Here is a 14,680-nt window from a genome sequence, read left to right as displayed (position 1 = left end):
CCTACTGCTTTTCTTATATAGGTGCCTATAAAATAATAAAATATATAACTTGTCTAAACTTCTGTCCCCTCTGATATGAAATGTCTCCTATAACATTTCCCTTTTCATTCATTCATGAAGCAGCTGTTTACTGAGGTTATGTTCTAGGCTCCAGACAACAAAAGAGAGAAACAGAGAGAGAAAGCAAGAAAAATTGACATTATAAAGTTGGCATGCTACATATAGAAGAGAAAATCAGTGCTGGGGATTTTTTATCTCATATTGTTGCTTCTATTTTATTTCTCCAGTTTTAAAATTTATCATTCTCATATGATGTACAATCCAGAATTTTCTTTTATTTCTCATATTTATCTCTTCCCTGGATGTCTAATCAAAATCTGCAATATTTTTCATTTTTTCTAAGTTTTCCCTAATGGGAAAAGATTAGAGGCAGAAAAAATATGCTGTTTGGGGCAGTCATCATTTTAGACCCACAAAGAGATTGCCCACACAATTGCCTTTGATGAATAAATAATGATAATGCCATTATGTTTATATTTTGGCACTTGGTATATTTGTCCAGGTTAATGTCAGTTTTATACTCTAAAATTCTAGAAGACAGACATCATATCTCTAATGTGCTCCAGTCCATGCATTGTGCAGATGGGTATTTCCTTTTTGATTGAAAGATGGATATGGGAGTTGTCATCTTGGAAAGTTTATAAATGAAAAAGAGTAATCTTTTACTCTGTAATAACTCAGGAACAACTGGAAAAATGTTCTTTAACTGTAAAAAAAAATAAACTTGCAGGCTAAGTCTAAGCATAAAAATTTCATCGTAAATGATATCTATAAAAAAAGGTGTGATTGACTGGAAACAGTGGCTTATAATGAAAGATGTCTCAGAAACCTCTCACTTACGTTTCCTACCACAAAGAATGAAATACGCACCACATGTTTAGGTCACATTCTGAGTAATATGATAGAGTTTGCAATATAATATTATTGACATTGATTTATTAATATTGATTTCTAAGCTGTACAACATAGTCGAAGCTATTTTCTTCTGCTTTCTTTCTTAAGCAGATTAAAGTAAAAATAGTGAATTATGAATTGTGGGCTGTCTTGAATTTTGATAAAATATCAACAATGACTTTTCAGTGTCATGTTTCACCAACTGTAATTAATTGCTTTAAAGTGTGCTTTCCAATAAAAGTCATTTTTACATTTACACATGGTTATATTTAGAAGAAATAAAGCTTGGAATTGAAAATTGCATAAAATAATTTTATTTGTTATTTTCAATGCAAGAAATTTAGATATAGCATAATTGCAGTGGTATAATTATTTTACATCATCATAGTACCTCTATATTTATATATATAATTACTCTTAAAATTACTAACAAAAACAAAACAGCACAAATATAAATTTTGTGAGTTTTTCAGAATCTCTTACTAATGTAGTATGTAAATGTAAAGAAAATTATAAAATATCCCATCCCAATAATAATTTAATAACTAATATTATAGTTTCATAGGAACAGGATTTATCCTTGGTAAAAACTTGTTGCTATTATCATCCATTATTTCCTTAAGTTATTTTGGTAACTTTCTTCTCTGTTATAACTGACCACTGAATCAGCAATCTACTCCTTCATCTAAGTTTTGATTCATTTTCTCCATCAAGACCTATTTACTATTTCCTGCTGTATCCTGGTTTCCTAGTGTGCTTTTCTACCCAATCTGCCTTTATGGTTTGGACTTAAAAGCTTTATCAGTCTTTAACTTCTCTCCTTAAAGTAAAAATATATTCATTTCATGTCCCATTTTGTTAAGGTCTTACATTCTTTTGGTGAAAAATTGCTAACCTCATTACCCATTCTCACATGTTAATGCGGGTCAGTGCTATAGTTTACTACATTGTAAACTACTTAAGAGAAGTAATTTAATATAGCTTTATGTAATCAGTGACTAGTGTAATGAGTTCTTCATAGGCATCTCCCTCTAAAAGTATAATGTTATTAAAGTAAAATTTGATAACTTCCTAAATATTTTACTTAAATTTTGAAAGTTTTGACTGAAACTGTACTGTTTGTCAATAGCAGTGAGAATATCAGCTTATACAAATTTGTTCCATAGAGTTTTAAGTCTCTACTATCCATCCCTTCCTGTGCATCAACCAGTATATACAGTTTTCATACCATTGCTGTTTTCATCAGCAAATATGAATATGGGTCAGTATACCTAAAAAAGCATAATTAATATGTCACTACGTAACTGAAATTAGTTTTACATAAAGGCGATTTCAAGGAGCTCACATATAAATATGTCTGCAAGTCAGACAAAATCTGCTGTAAATATTTCTTGAAATAAACTCCTCTATATTATGTGTGATAATTTGAAAGTATCTGGTACTATGCAGTTGACTAGATTGACTCTTTGAACGTCTATTAATTGGATGCTGCATAGTTACTCATAGTTTTTCTACTTATGTCATTTAGTCAACCAAAATTACTGGACCACAAAATGAACATTCTAGTTATTTGGGCAGACTCATCTGAACGGAAATGATTATGCATTGATCAAATCAAGTTCTCCAGGGTTTAGTTGTTATGGAACTGAAATGCTTGAACTCACAACATTTTTTGTTGATTTGTTAATTATCTGTCTACCTAGTTTCTGACTAATATAGAATTCACTGACTGAAAATCACTTAAGAAGCAGTATTTGTCCACTTTTGTTTGTTTCATTAGACTTTACACTGAAAACCTGAAGATCTGAATATAATATTTCAGGCTGAACAGACAGAAATGATAGCATCATATATAATAATATTTTTGAAACTTCAAAAGTCAAAATGGGTATTAAGTGCTTTCAACCTATAGTTACATAAGAATATGTTAGCTTGATTTTAATGCCACTTCTTATTTTTCAAAGTAGCAATACTAGTAGCTCATTTTAAAAGACTTACATATACAACTTTTTGAAATGTATTTATTTGTTACTGTGACCATTAAAAAATCCTACACCATATTTAAGGGAATAAAACAGTAATATTTAATTATTCACCTGACGTCTTCTCTCATATTAAAGCTGAAATAGAACCACATGGCTTACAAAACAATTTTGGTAATTCTCTTCACAAGCAAATCACAGAATACAAAATTTTCAAAATAAGCATAATTTGACACACATCTATAAAACTTCTAGACATGTCTCTTTTCCTTTAGTGGCTTCATTTTATTTTTTAAAACTAATTATATCCTATCACATTCAAGAAAGAATTTGAGATAAATATCTAAATAACATATATAGTGAAAAAAAGTCCCAAATAAATTTAAAGTTATAATTTTCCAGGGGAGAAAATTCCAGAGGGGAAAAATGTCTGTGGAGAAACAAAGTTCTGGGACAAGTGAAAATATACATTTATATATGGAATGTGATTGGGGTTAAAAGAGTTTCACTTTATTCTTGGCACTGAGCTTTCTGGGTGCCAAACAAAAGAAGAAAACTCAATTACAATTAATTTGAATTTCAAGATTCAGATTACAAATAAAATAAAAAGAAGCAGTTGTTCAGTGGAAACAGTTCCTTTTTTATTTTATTTTGTTTTCAATATTCAGAAAGAGAAGACGTAATTGAAATATTTATAAAGCATATATCTCTGATAAAATCATCTGTATAATAAAATTAAACACAATGTAAGAAAGTTGTCAGGGGTTTTGTTGTTGTTGTTGTTGTTTAAGTAGTCAGAGCCTATCAATATTCCTGACTTAGTAAATGTTCCAAAAGTTTATGGCTATATGAATGAATCCACAACTTTCATATGAAAATCCAAGCACACAAGTTGAACAGTTTAGTGGGGTGCCTGGCTGGCTCAGTCAGTTAAGTGTCCAACTTTGGCTCAGGTCATGATCTCAAGGATCGTGGGTTTGAGCCCCATGTCAGGCTCTGTGCTAACGGTTCAGAGCCTGGATACTGCTTTGGATTCTGTGTCTCCCTCTCTCTCTGTCCCTCCCCTGCTCATATTCTGTGTGTCTCTCTCAAAAATAAATAAACATTAAAAAATTAAAAAAAAAAGAACAATTTAGTAACATTAATTCCTCGAAGAGCTATGGCAGTAGGGTTCAGATATATTTTAAGGTCTAACTATAAAAATTTAAATATCTAACCAATTTAACCATAAAGTTTACACCAGAATGGGAAAAGGAAAGAACATCATCTAACTGTATAGGGAAGATAGCAAATTCCAGTTTTTTTTTTCCCCTTTGTTATGTAAGGTTGGAGAATTCTTAAAATAAGAAACCTAAAGAAAAGCCCAATTATACCAAAAATTATTAGAGATTAGACCTCTAAATATTTTCAATTCATTTTTTAATGTCTTAAAAATCCTTCCAAAGGTCATATTTTCTAAGATATGAGTTTATTGCTATAGGAAGAGAGAAGTCTGAATAATTTGGCTAGGAAAAGAAGACACCATAATGCAACATGGTTTTTAAATTTGTGAAATAATTAGCATTGGTAGGAACTAACTCGAGAAAACAAAATCAGTGAACTTAGCATGTTCACACATCCTGCCTGAACAAAGGACAAAAGACTGACAAAAATGAAGCAAAGATTCTATATGTGCCTTTGGACAATTTACGCTGAGCTACTTTGGTCTCTGTTGCTTTCTCTTCAGCTTTGCTGATCTCAGCTGTCAACATCTACAGTTGAATAGAACATCAGGTTATATTTAAACTTTAGAACAAGTTGATTTCTGCTTGGGGCCAATTTTCACTGTTTTAAAAGAAGCTATAAGAATGAGACAACAATGCCATTCTTCCTTGTGTTCATCAGTCAATATTTAAAGTATAAATCCCCGAATTTCATTATAATTTTTTATAAGGTAGAAGTATATACATATATTTACATATGGATTTCCAATTGTCCCAGCACCATTTGTTGAAAAGGCAGACCTCTCTTTGTCTTGTTGTCTTTGTTGCTTTGTCAAAGACCAGTTAGGTCTATTTCTGTGAGACCATTTCTGTACTCTCTATTCTGTTTCATTGTTCTATTCACCTGTTCTTTAGCCAATAGGATAATGTATTGATTACTGTAGCTTTATATTAAGTCTTTAAGTTGGTTGGTTTCAGTTCTCCAACTTTGTTCCTCAATATTATGTTGGCTCTTCTGTTTTTGTTTTTTGTTTTTTTGTTTTTGTTTTTTTGTTTTTTTTGCCTTTCCAGTGAACTTGGGAATTTGTTGATACAGTTTGCTGGGAATTTCATTGGGATTGCATTGAGAGTACATGTCAAGCTGGTAAGCTCCGGCATCTTAACAATATTGAGGTTTTCTATCTGTGCACATGGAATATCTCCCTTTATTTATATATTCTTTGATTTCTTTCATCAGAGTTTTGTAATTTTTCTCACAAAAATCTTATACATGTTTTCTTAGATTTAAACCTGAGTATCATTTTGGGGGTTACAAGTGTCAATGGTGTATTGTTTTTAATTCAAATTCCAGTTGTTCAGTGCTAATATATTGGAAAGCAGTCACCTTTTGGATATTAACTTTTCACCCTAAAATCTTAGTTTATTAGTTCCAGAAAGTTCTGTTATTACTGTTTTTTATTTTGTGGGGACTTTCTACAAAAATAATCATGTTATCTATGAACAAAGATGGCTTTATTTCTTGCTTGCCAATCCTATCTTTTATTTTCTTGTTGCATTAGTTACGGTTTCCCATAGATACTAACTAGTGGTGTAAAATGAGCATGATGTTAGCTAAAATATTTTGTAGATGTTATCAAGTTGAGAAAGTCCCTCTCTTTCTACTTTTCTGAAGCCTTTGTCATGAATACAAATGAGATTTTGCTAAATGCAATTACGGTGTGAAATGATATGACCATATGATTGTTCTTTAGCTTGTTTGTGTTATGAGTAACTTTGAAATGTTAAACCAGTCCTTCATAGTTGGAATAAATCCGAATTGATCCAGCTATATAAACCTTTCTATGCATGGTTGGATTCAATTTGCTAATATTTTGTTGAGAATGTTTGCATCTGTGTTCACAAAGAATATGTCTGTAGTTTTCCTGTCTTATAATATCTGTGTCTAGTTTTAGGTTATGCTTGATGCTCATATGAGTTCAGAAGTACTTCCCTCCTATTTTGGGGAGAGAGTATAGAAAATTGGTATAATTTCTCCTGTAAATGTTTGGTAGAATTCACCAATGAAACCATCTATGCCTGGAGGTTTCTGTTTTGGAAGTTTATTAATTTTTTACTTAATTTTTAAATATATGTAGGTCAATTCAGGTTACTTAATTCTTTTTGCATGAGTTTTGGAAGGTTATACCTTTCAAATATATTTATCAACATTTCATCTAAATGATCAGATCTAGTTATACAACTGTTCCTAATGTTCCATTATTTTTATTTATGTCCATAGACGTCTGTAGTAATGACCTCTCTTTTGTTTATATTAGTAACTTATGTCTTCTTTCTTGTTTTAGTTAGCCTGGTTAGAGGGTTAGATGAATATAATTATTATTTTCAAGGAAACAGCTTTTGGTTTTGTTGATTTTTCTTTGCTGGTTTTTTTTTTTTCCAATACATTTACTTCTCCGGTTTTTTATTATGTATTTTCTTCTGTTACTTTGGATTTAAATCATTCATTTTCTAGTTTCCAGAGGTGAAAGCTTAGACCAGTGATTTTAGATCTTTCGTCTTTTCTATATGCATATTCAATGCTATAAATTTCCACCAAACACTGCTTTGCTCAGTCCCACAAAATTTGATGCTGTATTTTCGTTTTTATTTAGTTCAAATTAGGTTTTTAATTTCCCTTGAGACTTTTTTATTCTTTGACCCATGTGTTATTTAGGAGTGTGTGGTTTAATCTTCCAAGTATTTGGGGATTTTAAAGCTATCCTTTTGTTTATTGATTTCTAGCTTAACTTCATTTTGGTCTAAGAGGATGCTTTGTATTATTTCTAGTCTTTTAAATTTGCTAACATATGTTTTATGACCCAGAATGTGCTCTATCTACTGTAATAAATGTTCTATGTTAGCTTGAGAAGATATGTATTCTGCTACTGTTGTAAGAAGTATTCTGTAAATGTCAATTAGAACCATTTGATTGATGGTTCTGTTAGTTCAACAATATCCTTACTGATTTTTTGCCTGTTGGATCTGTCAGTTTCAGATACAAGGGTATTCAAGTCTCCAGCTTTAATAGAGTATTTGTCAATTCCTCCTTGAAGTTCTTTCAGTTTTTGCCTCAAATATTTTGATGATCTGTCATTAGGCATATACATATCAAGGATTGTTATGTCTTTCATTTTTTTTGACAATTGACTCCTTCATTATCATGTAATACTCCTTTTTATCCCTGATTATGTCCTTGTTCTGAACTCTATTTGTCTGGCATTATAATGAGTATGCCAGCTTTCTTTTCATTTGTGTTTGCATAGTATATTTTTCTCCATTTCTTTACTGCTAATCTATCGGTGTATTTATACTTAAAGTGTGTTTCTTATAAACAACATAATAGTAGAACCTTTTTCCCCCATTCCCTCGGATAGACCCTCTCTTTAATTGGTTCATTTAGACCACATTGAAAATGATTATTGGTATCATTTGTTTAAAATCTACCATATTTGTAATTATTTTCTATTTATTGACCTCGTCCTATCTTTTGTTTTTTTTTTGTTTTTGTTTGTTCTTTATTTTCCTTTACTACTTTTTCTGCCTTTTCTAGTTAAAAAAAATTTTTTTTAACGTTTATTTATTTTTGAAACAGAGACAGAGCATGAACAGGGGAGGGTCAGAGAGAGGGAGACACAGAATCCAAAGCAGGCTCCAGGCTCTGAGCTGTCAGCACAGAGCCTGACTCAGGGCTCGAACCCACGGACCGCGAGATCATGACCTGAGCCGAAGTCGGCCGCTTAACCGACTGAGTCACTCAGGCACCCCTGCCTTTTCTAGTTTTAATTGAGCATTTTATATGATTCAGTTTTCTTTCCTATGTATCAATTGCACTTAAATTTCTTCTTATAAATTTTGTTGTGTTAGTCTGCAATATACTTTTACAGAGAATCTAAATCTATTTTCAGATAACACTACCACTTTACTGGTAGTGCAAATACCTTGCAACAAAGTATGTCTTCTTTCTCCTTCCTATACCTTATACATTGCTGTCATTCATTTTACATATGTATAAACTATAGTCAACAAGCACATTGTTAGATTGAACAAACTGTTATCTGTTAGGGAAATTTAGAATAAGAGAATTAAAAAATGTTTTATTTTACTTTTATTCTCAAATGCGCTTCCTATTTTTAAGTAGACCGCATTTCTGACCTATGTCATATTCTTTCTCTCCAAAGAGCTTTTTTTAACATTTCTCAGAAAGATCCATTGGCAGTAAATTCTCTCAATTTTTGTTTGTCCGAGAAAATCTTTTTCTTCACTTTGAAAATACAGTGGAAAGATACGTGTAATGAAATGTACTATTTTAACCACTTCTAAGTGTGTAATTCGTACAGTAAGTACATTCACATTGGTTTGCAACCATCACTACTATCCATCCTTACAACTTTTTCATTATCTCAAACTGTAATTTGTATCCATTAAAAAAAATTCCCATTACTTCTTCTCCCTACTCTTAATACAGTGATAACTACTATTCTACTTTCTGACTTTATCAATTGACTATTCTAAGTAATCATATCAGTGGAATCATGCAATACTTGTTCTTTTATGTCTGTCTTATTTCACTTAGCATATTTTCAGGGTTTATCCATGCTATAGAATGCAACAGAACTCGATTCCCTCTCGAGGTAGTCTGTTGTATTCATACAGTATAATTTGTTTATCCATTCATTTATTGATGGGCATTTAGTTTTTCTACCTTGTGGATATTGTTCCACTTTTTGGATTTTGTGAATAATGCTCCTATAAACATTGCTGTACAAATATGCATTCAGTTCCCTCTTTAATTTCTTTGGGTGTATGCTCACAAGTGGAATTCTGGATCATGTGATAATTTTATGTTAATATTATTATTATTTTTTTTTTTTTTGAGAAGTCCCCACAGTGTTCTGTAGAGGCTGAACAATTTTACATTCCCAGGAGCTGTGCATGAGGGATGCCATTCCCCACATCCACACCAACACTTAAAAAATACACTCTTTTTTATTATTTTTAAAAAATTATTATTTATTTTTAAATGATATTTAAATGTTTTAAATACATTTTCTGTTTCCTTATTTTCATCAATTATCAGCATTATTTTTTTAAATAACCATTTTGATTTCATAACTATTGTGGTTTTGATTCGCATTTCCAAATGACGGGTGATATGGAGCATCTTTTCATGTGCTTTCTGACTATTTGTATATCTTTTTAAAGAAGTGTCTATTCAAGTTCTTTTCCCATTTTTTAATTGGATTCTTTGCTTTTTGGTGGTTGTTGAATATAGGAATTCTGTAATATATAATAAATGTGCAATTAATACCTTATTGGACATATACTTTTCATATACTTTCTCCTATTCTGTGGATTGCATTTCATTCTCTTAATAGTGTTATTTGATGCAAAAAAATTTTTAATAAAAAAATATAATTCACTTATATTTTCTTTTCATTTCTGTGTTTTTATGTCTTATCTAAGAAATCACTGCCAAATCAAATGTCCTGAGGCATTTTTCCTGTTTTCATTTAAGAGTTTTAAAGTTTAAGTCTTAAGTTTTTAGGTCTTTGATCTATTTTTAGTTAATTTTTGTATGTGGTGAAAGTAAGGGTCCCACTTCACTTTTTTACTTGTGGGTATCCAGGTTTCCCAGCATCAGTTTTGAAAGAGCTGTCTTTTCTTCATTAAATGGTCTTAGCACTCTTGTTGAAAATCATTTGATTACATACACTAGGGTTTACTTCTGGGATGTCTATTCTGTTCTGTTGTTACATGTCTGTTTTAATGCCACTTCCACACTGTTTTGATTACTATAGCTTTTTAATACATTTTAAAATCAGGAAGTATGAGATCTTCAACTTGATCATCCTTCACAATTCTTTTTGCTATTTGGGATCCTTTGAAATTCCATATAAATTTTAGGATGGGTTTTTCTATTTTTGTAAAATTGATCAAAGAATAGGTGTTCATTCTTTAAATGTTTGGTAAAACTCAAGAGTGAAACCATCTGGTCCAGGGTTTTTCTTGCTTAGGAAAGTGTTTTTGATTATTGATTCATATCCTTATTAATTATAAATCTGTTCAAATTTTTCTATTTCTTTATTATTTGAGTTTTGTGTTTCTGTGAACTTGTCCACTTCATCTATATTATCCAATTTGTTGGTATACCATTGTTCATAGTACTCTATTATAATAATTTTTATTTCTGTTGAATTGTCCCCACTTTAATTTCTGATTTTAATAATTTGAATATTTTTTCTAGTTATGCTAGCTAAATATTTACCAATTTTGTCAAACTTTTCAAAGAGCCAATTTTTATTTCATGGAACTTTATTTTCTTCTTTCCAATAGCTTTGAGTTTAGTCTGATCTTTTTTTCTGTTTGCTTTTTTTTTTTTTTTTTTTAATTTTTTTAATGTTTATTTCTGAGAGAGAGAGAGAGCACAGAGCCTGATGCAGGGCTCAAACTTGAACCACAAGACCATGACCTGAGCCAAAGTCGGACATCCAACTGACTGAGCCACCCAGGGACCACCCCCCCCCTTTTTTTCTCGTTTTATTAGCCAACTTAAAGGAACAACGCAGAATATAGACAACATTAAAAACATTTATGTACATGTAGGACAATTCACTTTGAAAAGTATAGTGAATGAATGGTGTGACATAAAAGGAAATAAATATTTGGTCTCTGTCCCTGGTTTCTAATAGAAATCCCCATAGGAGGTTAGTGATGGGATACTAAAAACATTTTTGGTTCTAATATTTGTTCTTTGACCCTGGTTTCCGATACAGAGGTCCTAAAATCTTTTTAATTTTATGAGTGATAGGAGTTGTCACAGTATCTTAAATGAAGTACCTAAATGATTTCCTGGGTGTAGTAAGAAAGTCTTTTGTTCTAATGAAGAGACTTTTGGTGGTTTCCTGAATAGCCTCAGAATGGGGATCAGTCACCAGAATGACCAAGTTATGATTAGAAGCTTAGAACTTTCTTTCAGGCAACCCTCATTCTTCAGGGAGAGGAGAAAGCTGGAGATTAAATTAATAATTGATCATGTCTATGTGAGGAAGTCTCCATAAAAATCTCTAACCTTCAGGTTGTGAATACATCAAGGTGCTAGAATGATGCCATGCCCAGAGAAGGCATGGAAGATGAATCTTTTCCATGCATTCTTGAGTTGTCTCCTCTATCCAGTAAATGTAAGTAAAGTGTTTTCCTGAGTTCTATAAGCCATTAAAAAAAAAAAAAAAAAAGGAACCTGAGGAGGGGCTTGTGGGGTTAAAGCTGACTGGAGGCCCAGACTTGCAATTGGCATCTGAAGGTGGGGGTTCTCTTGTGGGACTAAGCCCTTAACCTGTGTGGTCTGATGCTAAGTCAATGTGGATAGTGCCAGAATTGAAGTGAATTGTTTTATCCCAGTTGGTATCTGCAGAGAAATGGAAAATTACTGTTTTTGAAAACCCATATACTTGGTGTCAGGAGTATCATAAGTAGAGAGATAGCTTTCCTTAGATGGAACTTACTGTATGACAACAATGCTACAAGTACCGTTTAGTGCCATCAATAATAAATGTACTTGTGAAATAATCCTGGCAGTGTCCTTGCTGGCATTGTCCAGAAATATTTAACAACTACCAAAATTTATTTATAATTGTTACATATTTTAACTGATAAAATTTGTTTACTGAAGCATTTTGACTTGCATTAAAGTTTTACTTCCTCACATTATATTAAAAATTCACACACAAATGAAAATAGAAAAACTACCATTATCTGATTTCTAGCCCCTACTTTTATACCTGGAATCATAGACTTAGATACCTTTTAATTTTTTCTTTGGAGTCAGCTATGATGTAACAGGTAAAAGGAACTGAGGTAAATAAGCCTTTTACATGAGGCTTTATGTTTATCTGGCTGGGAGTTAGACTGTTTACTGTGTGCTGTGGCCTTATATGTGAATGCCTGGAATTTCTTTCAGTGTCATAGTTTTTGTCTCCACAATTGTCTTTGGGTTTTCTAGAGACTCCTTCTTAAATAGAATTTGAGTCTTACTGTTCTTTTTAGCTGTCGTGCATTTATACAGGCACCTACTTATGTGCTCATAAGGTGTTGGGCGAGGGCAACTGTTCTAAGAGTGTATGGTTGTCACAGTCTTTTAGTGAGCCTGCATCCGAGCTATGACCTTTCCAGATACTATGACTTTTCTAAATGCTTTCCAGCTTTTTCCCACCTTAGGGTAGATAAGAAGACTAGAGTTATCGCAATTGGGTTTTTCCCTTCCCCAATATCAGATAATTTGGCTGGGTGGGGTGGGGGGGATCTCCAGTTCATTAGGCTAAACTAAGAGTTTCTTTCAAAACCAGTCTGTAGTTAAGGAGAGCATGATGCTCTGGCCATACTTCAAAACTTACTTTGCTTCTCCCCTTATTGGAAGTACAGGGGGACCCTGAGAACTTGTTGGGACTCCCAGTGGTATAATCCATGGAAGTGTGGGAACCCCATCTCCAATATTAGACTCCCAGTGCTCTTATCTCTCATACTGGTGCACACTGAGCCTCTCAGTTTATCATTTCTATTACTACCAGGACTGACTCCAGCAGTTAACTCCTGTACCTTGGCTTCTGTTGCAAACAGACAGTTCCTATCTGATATAACCATCTAAACACCAGTCTGTCTGAGGCATCTGGCTGGCTCGGTGGGTAGAGCATGCAACTCTTGATCTCAGGGGCATGAGTTTGAGCCCCATAATTGGTGTGAAGCCTACTAAAAAATAAAAATAAAAATAATTAATTAATTAAAAACCCATCTGTCTCCCTTTGAAATATCTCTTCTTTTTTATCTAAATTCCTCTTCTAGTAGCAATTCAAAACTGTTTTATTAGCTGTAACTATATAGTGCATTTTATACAATCAAGGGAATTCCCTTCTAATTATTCTTCCTTTTAAAAAAATTAACCAACTCTTTGGGTGTATTTTCTCTTTCAGATAAACTTTGGAACCTGTGAATTTCCATAAAAAATTCTTTTGGGATGTTAACTGATATTGCATTAAATTTATAGATTAAGCTATAGTATTTTTAAAAAATAGATTAAGATTCCCCATACAATAACTCTGTATGTTTACATATATATTTCATATACATATAATTTTTCTTCAATAATGTATTATATTTTCTTTTAACTAAGTTGCCTTCTTTTTGTTTTAATGTGTATTAGAAGTATTTTCAAAATGTATTTTTTGTTATTGTGAATGGAACCTTTTTTATTACTTTTAATAGCTTATTGCTGCTGTGCAGAAAAAGAATATGTATTGATTTTCATTTGTTGACATAGTATCTTGTTCCCTTGAGGAACTCTCATGTTACAACTAATCGCTTTCCAGCTGATTGCTTTAGATCCTCTGGTTAGAAAATCCAGACTTCTGCAAAAATAATGAAATGCCCTTGCTCACCTGCACACAAATACTTCTATGAATTCTGTAGACTCAACCACAGAGGAAGCAGGTTGCAACACTCCAATAACTGCTCTGCCAGAGGAAACTGCCTTATACTTCAGTGCATCTCCATTGAAATCTTGGGACCAAAGCAGTAGGCACAATTGGCCATCTGCTTCTGATTCACAGGTGTTTAATCCATCCTGCCTCATTTCCATGATGATCTTGGCCCATCATATCTATTATATTTTAAATCCTTCTGTTATTCATCTGTGCTAAAATACTGTGCCTCTGTGCAGTCAGTATCCCAGTATCTGCTCAACTAAACCCTTCTATGAGGCCTATTCTATTTTTTTTTCATTAGGTCTATTCTATATTATCTGCTCCATGATTATGAAATGTCCCTACATCCTTGGCTTAATTTTAGAGCTCATATTCACCTCCCTGTTTTGGTGGAAGGCACCTAGTCCCTAACAAATTCATTCTCCTGACACATTCTCCAACTCTCAATAAATGAGTTTTATCAAAGACACCTGACTTGAATAGTCTCTAATCTAAATTAGGTTTATGAGTTTCCCTTACATACACTTCACTGTACTTTTCCCAGTTTGCGATCAACATTAATGATTGTGATTGTGTTTTTCTGTTAAATGACTCACTAAATGAGATGATAAAATCTGAAATGACAAGAATCATGTCTGTTACCTCATCACTTTGCACACAAAGCCTACACATAAAAATATATTTTATTTATCTCATTTTACCTTACTTTATAATTTATTTCACATTCGTTACTAGCATTAAACTTATACTTACTGTGGAAAAAGCCTATTTTTTCCTAAATTAATTTAGACAACGATTATCTCCCATTGGTTTGTCACATTGATTTCTAATATGCACTTTAAATATTCGTGCCCTTAAGTATAGACTAGTTTAATTTGATTCTCAGAAGTAACCATTATTCTGACATTTCATAGACAACTCCTTTCTATATTGGTTTTCTCCTTATATTACTTGAGTGCATAACAATGTAGAATAATGATATGCTTTTGTATTCTAAACAAATAACATAAAGTTGCTTAGTCTCAATACT

General features: G+C 32.2%; 1 pseudogene; it reads right to left on the bottom strand.

Annotated features, from left to right (window-relative positions):
* Positions 1-13,805, bottom strand: part of LOC109247163 (40S ribosomal protein S24-like) — a 58,590-nt pseudogene extending 44,785 nt beyond the window's left edge.
* Positions 13,806-14,680: the final 875 nt, after the last annotated feature.

Source organism: Panthera pardus, unplaced genomic scaffold (genome assembly GCF_024362965.1).
Source record: "Panthera pardus isolate Hobbes unplaced genomic scaffold, ASM2436296v1 HiC_scaffold_1, whole genome shotgun sequence".
Lineage (NCBI taxonomy): Eukaryota > Metazoa > Chordata > Mammalia > Carnivora > Felidae > Panthera > Panthera pardus.
Note: the sequence above shows the minus strand (reverse complement) of the source record. Positions and strands in the feature narration are given on the sequence as shown.